This window comes from Gasterosteus aculeatus, chromosome 4, assembly GCF_964276395.1.
Source record: "Gasterosteus aculeatus chromosome 4, fGasAcu3.hap1.1, whole genome shotgun sequence".
In the NCBI taxonomy this organism is placed as follows: domain Eukaryota; kingdom Metazoa; phylum Chordata; class Actinopteri; order Perciformes; family Gasterosteidae; genus Gasterosteus; species Gasterosteus aculeatus.
This window is the reverse complement of record NC_135691.1, coordinates 11,307,571-11,322,403: the sequence shown is the minus strand read 5'-3', so window position 1 is coordinate 11,322,403 and position 14,833 is coordinate 11,307,571.

Below are 14,833 nucleotides of genomic sequence, written 5' to 3'. Positions count from 1 at the left end.
CGGGCGAGGTGCAGGGCGATCCGGGCGCATCCGATGAAACTCCTCTATTAGTTCTTGGGAGAGGACATCCCGGGCCGGGATCCATGATCGTTTTTCAGGGCCGTATCCTTCCCAGTCCACCAGGTAATGGAGGCCGTCCCGCAGACGTTTGGAATCCAGCACCGCCGTGATAGCGTATGCCGGACCCCCATCTATCTCCAGTGGGGCAGGTGGCGTTGGTGTCGGTAGAGATGGATGGAGAGGGCTAGCATGGACAGGCTTCAGAAGAGACACGTGAAATGCTGACGAGATTCGATAATGTTTAGGTAGAAGCAGTCGGTAGGTTACCGGGTTTATGCGATGGGTGATTTTGAATGGTCCGATGTATCGTGGCCACAGCTTCCGGCAGGGCAGACGCAGCTTCAAGTTTCTCGTGGATAGCCACACCCTCTGACCCGTTTGGTAGCTGGGAGCGGGCCGGCGTCGTCGGTCTGCGAACTTCTTTTGCGTGCTGGCGGCTTGGCGGAGGTGACGATGGGCGGTCTCCCAGACTTCGCCACTGCGTTGGAACCAGTCCTCTACGGCCGGTACGGGACCGGGCCTAGTGTCCCAGGGAAACAATGGGGGCTGGTATCCCAGCACACACTGAAACGGGGTTAATCGTAATGACGAGTGGAATGTAGAGTTCTGTGCGTATTCTGCCCAGGCCACGTACCGGGACCAATCATGTGGATGTTGTAAGCAATAACCACGAAGGTACTTCCCCAGTTCCTGGTTGAGTCTTTCGGTTTGGCCGTTGGTCTCTGGATGGTATCCGGACGTCAGCTTCACCTTTATTCCCAGCCGGTTGCAGAACGCCCTCCAGACCTGAGACGTGAACTGAGGACCTCTGTCTGAGATGATTTCTTCTGGAAGGCCGAACGGGCGAAACACCTGGAGGAACAGACACTCTGCCATCTCTATGGCTGAAGGAAGGTTACACAGGGGTATAAAGCGACACATTTTAGAGAACCTGTCGACTAATACTAAAATAGTAGTAAACCCCTCTGACGCCGGTAGGTCGGTGAGGAAGTCCACTGCCACATGGGACCACGGTCTCTGGGGAGTGGGCAGCGGTACTAACTCCCCGGCGGGGAGTTGACGGGGGGTTTTAGTTTGTGCACAGACCGGACAGGATAGCACGTAGTCCCGCACGTCGGGGGCCAACGAATTCCACCAGTATTTCTGGGACAAGAGCTGAGTGGTTCGGGTAATGCCTGGATGTCCTGATCCCAACGAGGTGTGACTCCACTGGACGAGTTGAGGTCGCACTGATGCGGGGACATAGACCCGGTTGGCAGGGGTGTCAGGTGGTGCTGGGTCTGTGCGGAGCGCGTCCTGGATGACGGACTCGAGCTCCCAGTGGATGGGGCCGACGAAATATGAGTCCGGTAGGATGGGTTCGGGATCGCCCATAGACGCCGGAGACCCGTATAGTCGTGAGAGTGCGTCCGCCTTTGCGTTCTTCTCTCCGGGCTGGTACGACACGGTAAACTGGAAGCGCGTGAAGAACAAGGCCCACCGGGCCTGACGCGGGTTTAGCCGTCTTGCCCCTTTCAGATACTCCAGGTTGCGGTGATCAGTCAGGACCATGAAGGGGTGCCGAGCTCCCTCTAGCCAATGCCTCCATTCTTCCAGGGCGAGTTTGATGGCTAGCAGTTCCCGGTTGCCCACGTCGTAGTTTCTTTCCGCCGGGGACAGTTTCTTTGAAAAGAACGCACATGGGTGCACCTTGGGGGGACTCCCCGTGCGTTGGGATAGAACACCCCCGACCCCTTCTTCGGAGGCGTCCACCTCGACAATAAACTGGCGGTCGGGGTCCGGTTGGTTCAGCACGGGAGCTGAGGTGAACGCCAGCTTAAGGGTGTCGAACGCCTTCTGGGCTGCGTCAGACCATGGGAGTTTGCCTTTCTTCTGGCTCGTAAGGGCGGTAAGTGGAGCAGCCATTGCCCCGAAGTTCCGGATGAATCTCCGATAGTAATTGGAGAACCCCAGGAACCGCTGGAGCTCCTTTACGGTGTTTGGTGTAGGCCAGTTGTGCACCGCGTCTACCTTGCCTTGGTCCATGGCGACCCCTCCTGGCGAAAGCACGTATCCAAGGAAGGTGAGCGTTGAGACGTGGAACAGGCTTTTCTCCGCATTCACGTAGAGTTGGTTGGCCTGCAGACGCTGTAGCACTAAACGCACCTGCTGGACGTGCTCCTCCATACTGTGGGAGTAAATGAGCAGATCGTCAATGTACACAATAAGAAACCGATTTATCATGTCATGGAAGAGTTCGTTCATAAAGGCTTGGAATACTGCGGGGGCGTTTGTGAGCCCGTAAGGCATCACCAGGTACTCGTAATGCCCTCTTGCCGTCAGGAAAGCCGTTTTCCATTCATCGCCCTCCCGGATGCGCACCAAGTTGTAAGCGCTACGGAGATCAAGCTTAGTGTATATGCTTGCCCCTCCTACCTGTTCCAAGGCCGCGGGGATGAGGGGCAGAGGGAACCGGTTCTTCACTGTGATCGCATTCAATGCCCGGTAATCGATACACGGACGGAGCCCTCCATCTTTCTTTCCCACGAAGAAGAAACTTGAAGCGGCCGGGGACGTGGAGGGGCGGATGATGCCCTGCTGCAGGGATTCCTCGACGTACCGGTTCATGGCCTCCTCCTCTGGTAGGGACAGCGCGTATATCCGACCCCTCGGCAGCGGTCCCTCTGGCAGCAGCTCGATAGCACAATCGCATGGTCGATGGGGAGCCAGCTCTGCGGCTTTTTGTTTGCTGAATACCTCCTGGAGTGTCTCGTAGCAGGGGGGTACTGCCTGGGTCTTTGTAGCCGTGGCTGCCTCCACCGAGGTGGCTCGGCAGGTGACGTTCAGACATCTGGACATACATTCAGGAGACCAGGTCAGTAACTCACCTTGTCTCCACGAAATCACAGGGTCATGGAGCACAAGCCACGGGTGTCCTAGGATCAGAGGCTCCCGGGGAGAGGACACTATGAAGAACCTTATGTCCTCCTCGTGCAGCGCTCCGACCCGCAGAGTGATGTTAGCCGTCTGGTGCATAATCATTCCGGTGCCCAGGGGCTGCCCATCCAAGGCGTTGATTCGGAGTGGAGGACGCACCGGGATGAGGGGCACAGATAAACGGTGAGCCAAGTGTTGGTCCATAAAATTCCCTGCCGCCCCCGAGTCCACCAACCCACGTACCTCCTGCTTCATTTTCCCCAACGATAAAACAGTAGGTAGGGTTAGTTGTTGACGTGACATGTTTAACACTGGAGACAGTCCTACCTTGGCGGAGGTGTAGGTCCAGCCATCCTTCTGACGGGGGGGTCGGAGTCGGCAGTTCCGAAGGAGATGTCCCGCCTCGCCACAATACAAGCACAACTGCTCCCTGATCCTCCTTATTCTCTCCGCTGGAGACAGGGGCAGGCGACCTAACTGCATCGGCTCCGGTCCCTCGTCGGCCAGAGGAGGTGTTACCGGAAAGGTGGGCTCTGATGGAAAACCGGCTCGCGGGGGTCGTCGGGACTCGAGGAGGTGTCCCACGCTAATGGATACTCGGATGTAATCGCCAAGCTGGGTGACATCCCCTCGGCACGCCAGTTCGGCCTGGAGTTCAGGACGGAGACCGCGACGGTAGATGGTCAGGAGTGCGGTCTCGCTCCACCCGCTGCCAGCGGCGAGGGTCCGGAACCTCAGGGCGTAATCTGACACCGTTTGCGAGCCCTGCCGGATTTCGCACAGCAAATCTCCCGTTGTTTTCCCGGTAATGGGGTGGTCAAACACCTCTTTAAACTGTGCTTGAAAATGTTGCTCAGACAGAAGTTCTGGGGCTCCCGCTGACCAGAGGGCCGTTGCCCAATCGAGGGCTCTTCCTGTTAACAGGGAGATGACGAAGTCGACTCTGTCCTTCTCCGTTTGGTAGTTTGCAGAGTGGTGGGCGATATACATCCCGCACTGCATGAGGAATCCCAGGCATTTGCCAGGAGAGCCATCATACTTTCCCGGCATAGCCATCGGGGCGGGTCCGGTGGATGCCGCAGGAATGGCGGGTTGAACCGCCGGTGTGGCGGACTGGCGTAGGAGCTGGCATAGCTCCTCAACTCGTTCCTCCTGCTGGGCGAGCCGAAGTTGGAGCTCCGATGGTTCCATTTGAATACAGGTGAGGTATTCTGTCACGTCTGGACCCTGGAAGGAGACTCGGACTCAGGATCAGAGCTTCCAATCTTTCTTTATTTTTAAAGGACAGATAGTAACTATGTTCCGGGACAAATCTAAGTGGGAATTCCGAAGACAGGCAGTAGGTCGGCAACGCGGGAGGCAACAGATGGTTCTGGTCCAGGGGAATAGGCAGGTTCGTGGTCAGAGGCAGGCGGAAGGTCGAGTCACAGGTTCTAAGGGGTTTAGGGGTAGATAATCAAAAAAGCGGTTCAGCAGAGAAGTGTACATTCAATACCTCACAACCTGCCCGCTGCGTCGGGCTGCTTTTATAGGTATTTCTCTCTCGCAGGTGTTTAGAATTCCGGTGATTGACTCCGGAGGACGCGTTCTTTGGCTCCCCCTAGTGGCCTCCTGCCGTCACGCTGGGGTTGAGACCTCACAGATGCAACACCAATGTTTTAATATGACTCTGCTGTGATTATTCTTGGTGCAGCGGACTCTATCATTAATCAAATGCAGAATTAATGAAAACATACAGGACGTCCGCTAGTGTCAATAAATATATTGACGCTAGAGAGTGTGGAGATATCACCTAATGAGGCACAATGGAAGCTACTCTATATAATAGGCTCAGGACGGTCACCTTTTTTTGATTGCTGCTTAGTGAAATATTTGAAATAAAAACAACTAATGAGCGTGCATCTCTTAGAAAATCCAAAGAAAATTATATTAAAATATTATGCATCTTTTATTATCTTTATTTTGGATAGCATTTTCAGCAGAATAAAGGAGCGAGTGAGCGAGTCAGGTTGAGAAGGTGAGCTAGCTGAGGTGGCTAGCTGACAAATTAGGGCAAAGGTTAGGACAGAAAGAGAAACAAAGACGTGGCAATGACGTATAAAGACATAGACCAAAAGAGACAAGGCAGGCGAAAGGAGGATAGGAGGAGAGGAAAGGCAGGACGCAGTTGATGCTTCCTGTTGAAAGCCAGCAGTCATGAATGAATTATTAGTGCAAACGAAGAGTGCAGACACACATGGCCCACTGGCCCTCTGCTCAAACTTAGTCTGCACTTTGCGTAGCAACTTTCTCCACATCTTCAAAAACACAACAGCCAGATTACGGAAAGAGGTCGACGGCCGTGTAAAACGGATAAAGGAATTTTACAGCTTGTTGAGTGTGAACAAATCAAATATATCAAATATCCTTAAATCCAACGTCTGCAGGTCAATAAAAAGCTTTGTTAAACGACATATAATCTCAGACAATTTGCCTGCTTAAACACAATTAAAAAATGTGAATTGCCACTCAAACTACTTAAGTAAACCTGTATTTAGCTGCTTTTTAGGGGCCTTTTCATGCAGTGGAGTCACAAAAGGGGAATGACCTCGCTCTTCCACCAGTAGATGTTAATAATCTGTCAGTAGACTAATAACTTCCACCATGACCGGCCGCCCCTCACACGGAACGCATCAGCACCAATTCTGATCTCCGTAATTATACTGCGACACACACATGTGCTCGTTCAAACAAAGACCACATTCCAAATGAAAAGCACAAATAACACACTGTTCTTTTGTGCTATTCTAAGTGAGTAAACAACGAAGGACTGAATTATTATGAGCTCAGCTGGAAAATAAAAAACAAAAGGACAGCATGAGATGTGCACAAAAAAAGTGTCATAATTTCTGCCCTAATCCTAATTAATTCTCAGGCGTGCCGCTTTGATTCCATGTCAAAATAGCCGAACCTATTAAAAGTAAAGCAACCAAAACATTGCAAGTTGGGTGTTTACCAAAAACGGATCCTGTGCAAATGTGGAGTTGCTGAGACCAGATGGTAAGAAGAAGAGAGATGAAGCGAGATTGTGGACCTATTGGAGTTCATCAGGTTTTAATGAAAGTGTCTGTATGCACATTCCATACCTGTGGTTCGCATTCTGTCTATACTAGTATTCGCTGCCTATTTATTCATGTATCTCTTTCCAAACAGAGACGTTTCAGTTGGTGTATACCTTTAAGATCAATAATACTGATCATATTAACACTGGATCAATTAACTACTTTGAACCCACGGTGAATAAGCAAGTGACTGCAGTTCCCCTCATACCTCAACAGAGTTTCTTTCATCTCACTCTTTATGCTTTTCCACAACTTTTGCTGGATTGCTTTCATCGTTTTCGTCACAGTTTCCGTCCCCACCTGCATCAGACCGCTTTCAGGACAGGTGCTCTGATTGTCCATACCGCCAGCAGAGAAGGTTAGCCACGAGCATGTGAGCACACAGGAGCGTTTAGCAGCTGAAGGAGTCGCTCAAGACCGAATCAGAAGCACACAAGTAAGGGAACGTGGGATTTACATTCGCCAGGTGGGCAGAAATGTGACCCATGTGTCTTTGAAAAAGGAGGGAACCGCCTTACACTACACGCGTATCGCTGTCACTGATGCCGTGGTTCCCGCCCCTTTCGCGTGTGTCCTTTGCATGCGTGTGTGCACTCTTATGTGTGAGCGTGTGCATATCCTCCGCAGCACAGAAACACTTCATGCACCCCAACACAATTTAATTTAATCTCAGTCTCTCCGCTGGGAATGCGACATATAATTAAACTTCATGGAGCTGGCCTGCAGCTCATGCGGAGAAGCCGATTGTCTCACTCACACACACACACTCATACAAAGACTGAGGATGCAAAATAATTTGTGTCAATGCATAATGAAATTATTATATAACTTTTGATTTAAAATTCAACGACTACAAATAAATATTGATCAATCCTGAGAACATGGCCGTGCATAATTGAAACTACGGCATAAATAACCATGTAAACTTATGGAGCATATATTGTATTACATGAATGTGGGGATGTGGATTTCATTGATTTGATTCTGCGCTTCATTACATCTCTCTGTATACGAGCAAACAGTATGGCGGCAATAACACCAGTTATTAGGAATGATACATAGAAATTGGCTCCGAATAGATTTTATCCAATGTGCCCCTGTGTGTTCGTAGCTGCTGAGCGGTACGTGGTGCTTTTATTAGGTTACCGAGGATATAACATGGTCATCCGTCTATCTGGATGGGGCTTAGCGCGTTCACTTCTTATTGGAGTTTCCATGGAAAAGGAGGGGTCAGGCCAGTAATGCCTCAGCAATACTGGCATCGCCTTGGAGACAGGGGGGTAGGGTGGGTGTGTGGGGGGAGTCAACTGAGCCTCGATCAGATGTTGTGTAACCCACGGACGCACATGTGTTGCACCCAAGGACACTGCCAAACAATGATACGGTATGTCTACATGCGTTGGTGCATTACATGCAGCCATGTAGCTGGCGTCTGAGGAAAAGGCCAGAGGCATTTTGTTGATGCATCTCTCTGAATCCACCTCCCATGTGGAACAAAGGCCGGCTGCTCTGAGACCTCCCGCATCTCCCTCGCCTCTCCTCCCCTGGCCTAGTTCACCTGATTGATTTCCACCCACCTGGCCACTTGCATAACAATCCTGCGGAGTGTTCACGTGTGTGGTCAAAGCCTCCGTACGAGGAGCACAAAAGGAAGCCGCGTGGAGGAAGTTATTCTACCCGAGTCCATGCAGGGGTATCGTACATGTACGCACACATAGCTATCATTCCATCGCTCCTATCGCTCCGTGTTAACTCTCATTTTTGTTCTGCCTTAGTCCAACCCAAACTTCAGCACAGATGCAATCTGATCGCTTACAAAGCAGAACAACAACATCGTGTGCCGAAGTGTTTTTGCGGAAGGATGTATCGAATTAAAAATGTTTTTTTTTTTTAGGCAAGTCCATTTCCCAAGCAACACGACTCCTTTCTTCTCTCCAAGTAACCTTAGTGCAGTCCATCTGGGTCCCACACACACACACACACACACACACACACACACACACGCAGACATAAACACACACACTAACGGAGTGTACTGCCAGTACTGCTCCTCACACCCCCTTAATGTCCCTTTGGCCTTACAAAGTCTGTTTCTCACACGGCCATACTATTAATACATTTACTTGTCTTGCTTTCTCCCAGTCTCTGTCTTTCTCAATAGCCACTGCCAAGACTATCACAAAATTCCCAAATAATTATACTTTTTCTAATAAATAATATTTTAATAGTGCTGTGTCTCCGGGCAGAAATTGGGGTACAAAGTCAGTCACTGTTATTATCACAGAGAGGACTGCAGGTCCTGATAAGGCAACACACAGGTTCTAGGAAACTGGAGTTTCAAATGATTTGACTAGAATCTGGTCAGTAATGCATTAGGTAGTGTAGTAGTTGTTCCTAGAACTGAATGAAAAGCTGTTTGGGTTTCCACAATTTCTGACAAATTCACATTTGGAGATTTTCATGAAATCACACAGCTATTTTGCTTTCGCTCTACAAATGAAACACAGTTAAACAGAGCAATACCTTTCCATAATAAAACCCAGCGCAGAAAGTAATAGTCAGCTAAAGCTAATTACTTACGGCACAACTGTTCCAAATGAACAAATAAGCCCAGTGCTCAGGGGCGTTCGGCTAGAACCAGAGTCAACCCTCCCCAGATGAAGCTGTCCCTTTCTGTGACTCCCGTTTGCGCTCTCGGTAACTGAGCGTCCGCTGGAAGCGACATGGACGCCGTGGTCTCGGGTCCGTGAGCTCCGGATCAGCGTTTTTCTTGGCGAGCACAAACTCCTGCCTGGGCCTCAGGCTGTGAGTCAACGGATCAAGAGGAGGAATTCACAGCTGAACTAACGTAGGACAACGGCTGGGCCAAGCCCACTTCGCCTGCAGCCGCGCGTGAACACGAGATCACACACGCACACACGTGTGCATGGTCATACACATGTACTGTATGAGCTTTACAAAGCAGTGCATGCACACGTTTACACAGTTACACGCTGACGCACATTACTTCCACTCTTTGCTGTGGCGCCTATTTACTGAAGAAAGGTTTTTTTTATTTCACTCTCAATGTTTCTGATGCAGCCTTTGATATATTTGGCCTTTCTGCTATTATCTCTTCAACTGGCTTTTCTCCAGTTGCCGCACTTATGAGGTTAGCGAGACAATATGAAGTATCTCTCAAGCCTAAGGAGATAAAGTCCTTTTTATGGCGTGAACGTATTGCTTTCAGTCATGAGCGGCTCACATAGATGGCAAACACACTGGTGGAGGGTCGTACGGTTCCCTGGATATCATTTCACCACCTCCGAAATGATCCACGGAGAAGGGCAAAGAGCACGTTTATCTCACGGGCCATTGTATGTAGGGATTTTTCTCCTCTGTCCTGGTTATTCCAGCCTACTGACAACACAAATGCGTGCCATTTGTTTAACAGGATTAGGAGATAAAGCTGCTTTCCACTTGACCAGGGCACCAGCACCGCACAGAAAGCCGCCTTCGTCCCGCAGCCTGAGGCTGATGCTTAATGCTTGATGCCGACACCTTCATCCAACGGGCGGGAGAGGGAGGGGGCGGCGCGGGGAGACATGATCCCGGCCAGTGGGCCTCTAGGCCGTGTGATTTATCTCATCCTCTGTGTGCTGCTCTGGGAATGCGGGAGCGTGAGGCAATAGCGCCTCGTGGCATCAAACTGGATCCAGTAAAAGAACAGAGAAAGAAGAGAATAAGCCTTTTTACAGCTGCATCTTCGCATTGTGTGAACAGATTCGCTCTGCTCATGTCTAGAAAATAACTTGGTGTCAATTTTACACAGCCATGGAATCCTACTAGCGTTTACACCTGTATTTCATAGGTAATGTGAACTATCAGTTTCATTTCCTATCTCCTTGCTGTCATGACTACACCTGAAAACCACTAAAAAGTCTGTTGACATTTTGTTATGAAAGGCTTTCAAGGCCTGTTGAGATTAGCAACACGTCTGATGCCAACCGGTTATTTCCACCAGTGAGGAACACTAAATATAGCCCTTGTTAGTCTGCAGTTCTCTATATATCCATGTGGAGGCGTGGCGGGGTGAATAGACTCAGGACACAGACGAACAAGATGCTCCATCGCTGACATTATAAAAGATCAGGGCGCTCTAAAAGGTCGCCGTTGCCATATTCTCATTCTTGGCGGTGTTGACACTTGGTATTTCTCTGATCTTTTGCTCTAATTAAAAAAAGAAAGAAAAATAGTTGCCAGGGCCGAGCTTCAAGCGTGTTTGTGAGTGTGTCGTCTATTTTGCACGCTTTTAGGATGTGTGTGTGTGTGTGTGTGTGTGCACTTTGACAACAGCTGGTTAAGATGAACCCTTCTAAATCACATCAGAAAGTCATTCCAAGTCAACCTAACCGCTTCATCACCTTGTGTTTCTCATCAAAAAATGAATTCCACAAAGTCACATGGCATAACAAGAAAGATTTAAGATTAAGAAGAAAGGAAAAGCTTGCTAAAGTTCTGAGATGAACTCGCTGCGTGTTGAGTTCTCTATTGTGAAATCAAAATAAGAGACAGGAGCTGGAAAATAACACAACCTCCGTTATGTTTGCCGTCATCAATCTTCCTCTCGGTGTTGCAGCCAGTCCTCCCCAGCCAGGTGAATATGACACGTGTGATAGTTTGACTAAGCAGGCATTGTGGAGTTGAGCTCTCAAACCACTCTGAAATCAGCACTTCTCACCTCTGTCCCCGCGTGTGATGTGCTATGATTATCTTGTCCCCTTGAGGGGAGGACAGTGGTATCGCGTGGGGCAGAAATAAGCCCAAATTCCTGTCACAGAAGCGTGTCAGCTGGAGGCGAATCCCAGTGAGTTATAAGCAGCAGCACGCCCTGGCACAAGCACTGGATTAAAAAGGCTAATGAGTCAAGTTAGTCTGCCATATGACAAGTTTGGGCAGAATGTTGCTGAAAAGAAATGAGGCCGCAAGCAAAACAGTGGTGACGGACAGACAGAACACACACACACACACACACACACGCACACGATGAGTTTAGTCAGAGGTCATTCACTCCCGTCTTAAAAACAGATCTGCGTACATCATGCATATCGTCCCTGTCTAGCCTCTCTGTTTCTCGTTCGCTCGTTCTTCCTGCGTCATTGTAACTTGTCGTTATCACTCCTCTTAAACCAGACACTTTCCAGGTGAGACGCCTTAAGCCACCCCAGACTTCTCGCCATCATGTGTAGAGGAGGTGAAATGGGGCGAACGTGGGGGAGACGGGGGGAGGGACTGCTGAGTTAGAAACGGACCTCACGTCCTCCAGAATTTTTGCCATTTAGTTTCCATATCCATAAAAGCATTGTCAGATCCAGAGTTCGTATTAGTTCACTGACTGACCCTTTCACAAAGATCTCACACATGCAAACACTGTCTGTAGATAAAGATCGCTGCAGTCTTCTGGCACTGGAGTACTTGGCAGCAGGAAGCGACAAGGAAAATTCCACAAACACAACACATGCTACTGGCCTACTGTATGCTGGAACATCTGTCTTCCCGCACACATTGTAGACGGCCGCAGAAACCTCAGAAACGTTTGTGTAAATGTTTCTCTTAAAAGGAAAAAAAAGATTCCATAAAGTCACACCTCCATCTATTCAATGCTCCTTCCATTCGTCCACCACAAAGCAAGAATGTTCCTTTCAATCTGTGAGAATCACAGACAGACCTTTCGCCTCCGTTGATCCAGAACCTAAAAGTTGAATTGAATTGAAAGTGGATAATTGTGACTAAACCAATGATTCATTTATACACAAAATTGCCGAATGCTCAAGTCACGATTTTACTTGTTGCCTCCTTTATTATCTGCTGAAGCAATAAACTGTGCCCAGATTACAGAAGCATGATCATTGACTGTCATGCAAAGGCAAGAGAATCTGTGTTGCAGCAACACTGGTCCAATAGCAACTTCATCATCTGATATTAAACTCATGATTTGATTGGTGCCAAAGAAACAAGCAGGCAGCACATTGTGATAAAGCCTTCTACTCACCTTTTTAGTGATGTGATCATGTAGACACGTAGGGGAATGAGATAAACCAGAGACACATCATTTCTTGTTTTACATTCATGGACAAAATACGAAGCAGAGCTCTTATAATAAGCAGTTCATGCTGCACAATTCATTTGAAAATAATATGCGAGAGTGAAAGCCAGTTACACAATAGAATTCTAAATTATAAGACATTATGACTTAATGTCCAATACATTTATATATTTTAAACATGTAGTTTAATTGTCTAAATTTCCTACAAGATCTTTAACTTGAAATGACTGTCTTTATACAAATGTTTTAAGTAACTATATCTATGTATATCTGTACATATGTACATCATCCACCTGCTTAACAACACCTCTTGCTGCTTCTGACAATGAGGCCTTTTTATACATAAGTTTATGCTAAAATGTGTGAAATTAACCAAAGTATTTAGTGTCACTTAAAACTGCAACTATGGCCAATAATTTAAGCGTTAGGAAACAGAACTGAATAGCTCGACTACTTCATTCAGCGGCAGGGGGGCGGTTGAGCGGGATTGAGAGAGCTGTGCCTCTGTCTATTTGTATGCAAACAAGATGTAAACCACGTTGCCGTTTACGTAAGCTCATTTTGCTGACCAGAAAAAACACATTTCCACACACAAATGTTAAGCGGATTTTTCTGCGGCGTGGCGAAGCAGCAGACCACACACTTCTAACGCTGTTCCCACATCGGCCCCTCCCTTCACTAAATGACATGCATTACTCTGCATCGTGAAAAATGGGTAATAAACCAGATCAGAACTGATAATGTAGAATCAGCTGCTGCAGCATCCTCGGCGTGAGGCGTCCTTACGTATTACATCACAGTTATTGGCTCATATCCATATAGCAATAACAGGCCTGATTTGGAGAGAGGGTTCGTCCCAGTGAGGAGCAGGCCGTCTGCCAGACACACCTGACTCCACTGCCAAATTACCTCTGGCCCTTTCAGCACAGAACACACACGTGCATGAGCACATCAACTGCAAGGGAACAGGGAGGAAAATACACAAATATTCAAACCCAATTGAAAAGGGCCGTCTCCGGGGGGGGGGTAATAGCTCGGTTACAAGTTGTTACGAGTGAGGATGTGTGAATGCATTGGTGCGCGAGCTTGTGTAAGTTGACACCGACTTACTGTCGATGGAATCAGCAGTATCTGTTTGCACAATAGAACTCCTCACTCCTAAATGCATTACAGCCCAGCTGTAAAAACACTGGATCAAACCCGATGCTCATTTATTGTGGTCCAACCGCTGCCTAGAAACACAGAGTGCAGCCCCAAAACACACAGTGCACTCACACGGCCGGGTTCAACCGGCAGCTACATTCAGGGGGTTAGCGTGCACTCGTACACATTTCTCACACAGTTTCAGAACAAACATACAAGTGATTGTAATTTAGGTCATCCAAGTATGAGATAGTCAAGATGCGTGGGTGGGGTCCAAACACACAAAAAAATAAAAGTCGGCGTAGGTTTGTCAGATCCTCCGGATAAATTTGGCTCCTTGGAATTGAGGGATTTCAAAAAGCAGCTGTTCTATTTTTCTGGGATGAGGAGTTTTAATGTCTAAATTTAAAATGAGAGACCTGTGCCTCATTCTTCATGCTTAGGCAGACTAATCCAGTCTATTATGATGTTAGCTGCCAGCTCAAATGATCTCCTACAGCTAACTCGATTCTTTCAGAGGGACTGGAGGATTAATTCCATAATCTGGTATTAAGCTATGTTGAATAACTGTCAAATTAACAATCAAAGGAAGCACATATGAAAGCCAAAGCCCAGCTCTAGTGGCGTGTCTACAAACATCGTTGAAGTAAACAGGCCTTTCCACAGTATGCAACATTAATGAAGTGGATTTAGTATTTATCTAGAGTCAGTTTGTGTATTTTAACACCTACCATCAAACTGCAGAGCCGAGGTGGTTTTGATTCTTTGAGATCCTGCACCTTTTAATAGAATACAGGAAACATTAAAGGGATTTTGACTCTCTGGAGGAATATACTTGGCATCTGCAGGCGGCATTCAATTAAAATCCTTAAAGCTCTTCTTTGCAAGCAGGGGATAGGTAACAATTACACGGACGTACACACACAAACATACACGTATATTGGGCGGAGATTCAGTCAGTCTGACATCAATAAACCCAAAGCAAACCTCATGTTTACATACGGCCAGAAAAATCAACACAAAGAACATTCGCTGTATTGATCATTATACAAATGCATATAATAACCGGGGATGAATCATCCACACACATGCTCAGTAACAGTGTACACAAACACTATACAGAGCATTTTGCTTGCACACCCTCTCTTGCCTTGTAGAGTCGGTCACACACAGCGGATGAAATCCCTGCCTGTGTGTTCTGGCTGTCCAGTAATGTATTCAGCTGCACACCTCCCGTATTTACCGACCTCACTGTGTCTGGCATCTCCTTAAAAGGTGAAAACGCCTCAAAATGTCCCTGGAGAAGACCAGCTGGGCTCAGCGAAATTCTATATTATGTCTACACGACACACGCTTTAATTGACAATGACACAGACGGACACACTTTATACTTCATAGTTTCCTAAACCAAAAACATAAGCTATCTTTGGAAATCCCCAAACAAAGAGATGCATAGCGACTGTATTTTAAAATGCATGCATATCTTGATGCTTTTAATATATTCATTTATTTCCACATTGAACACATT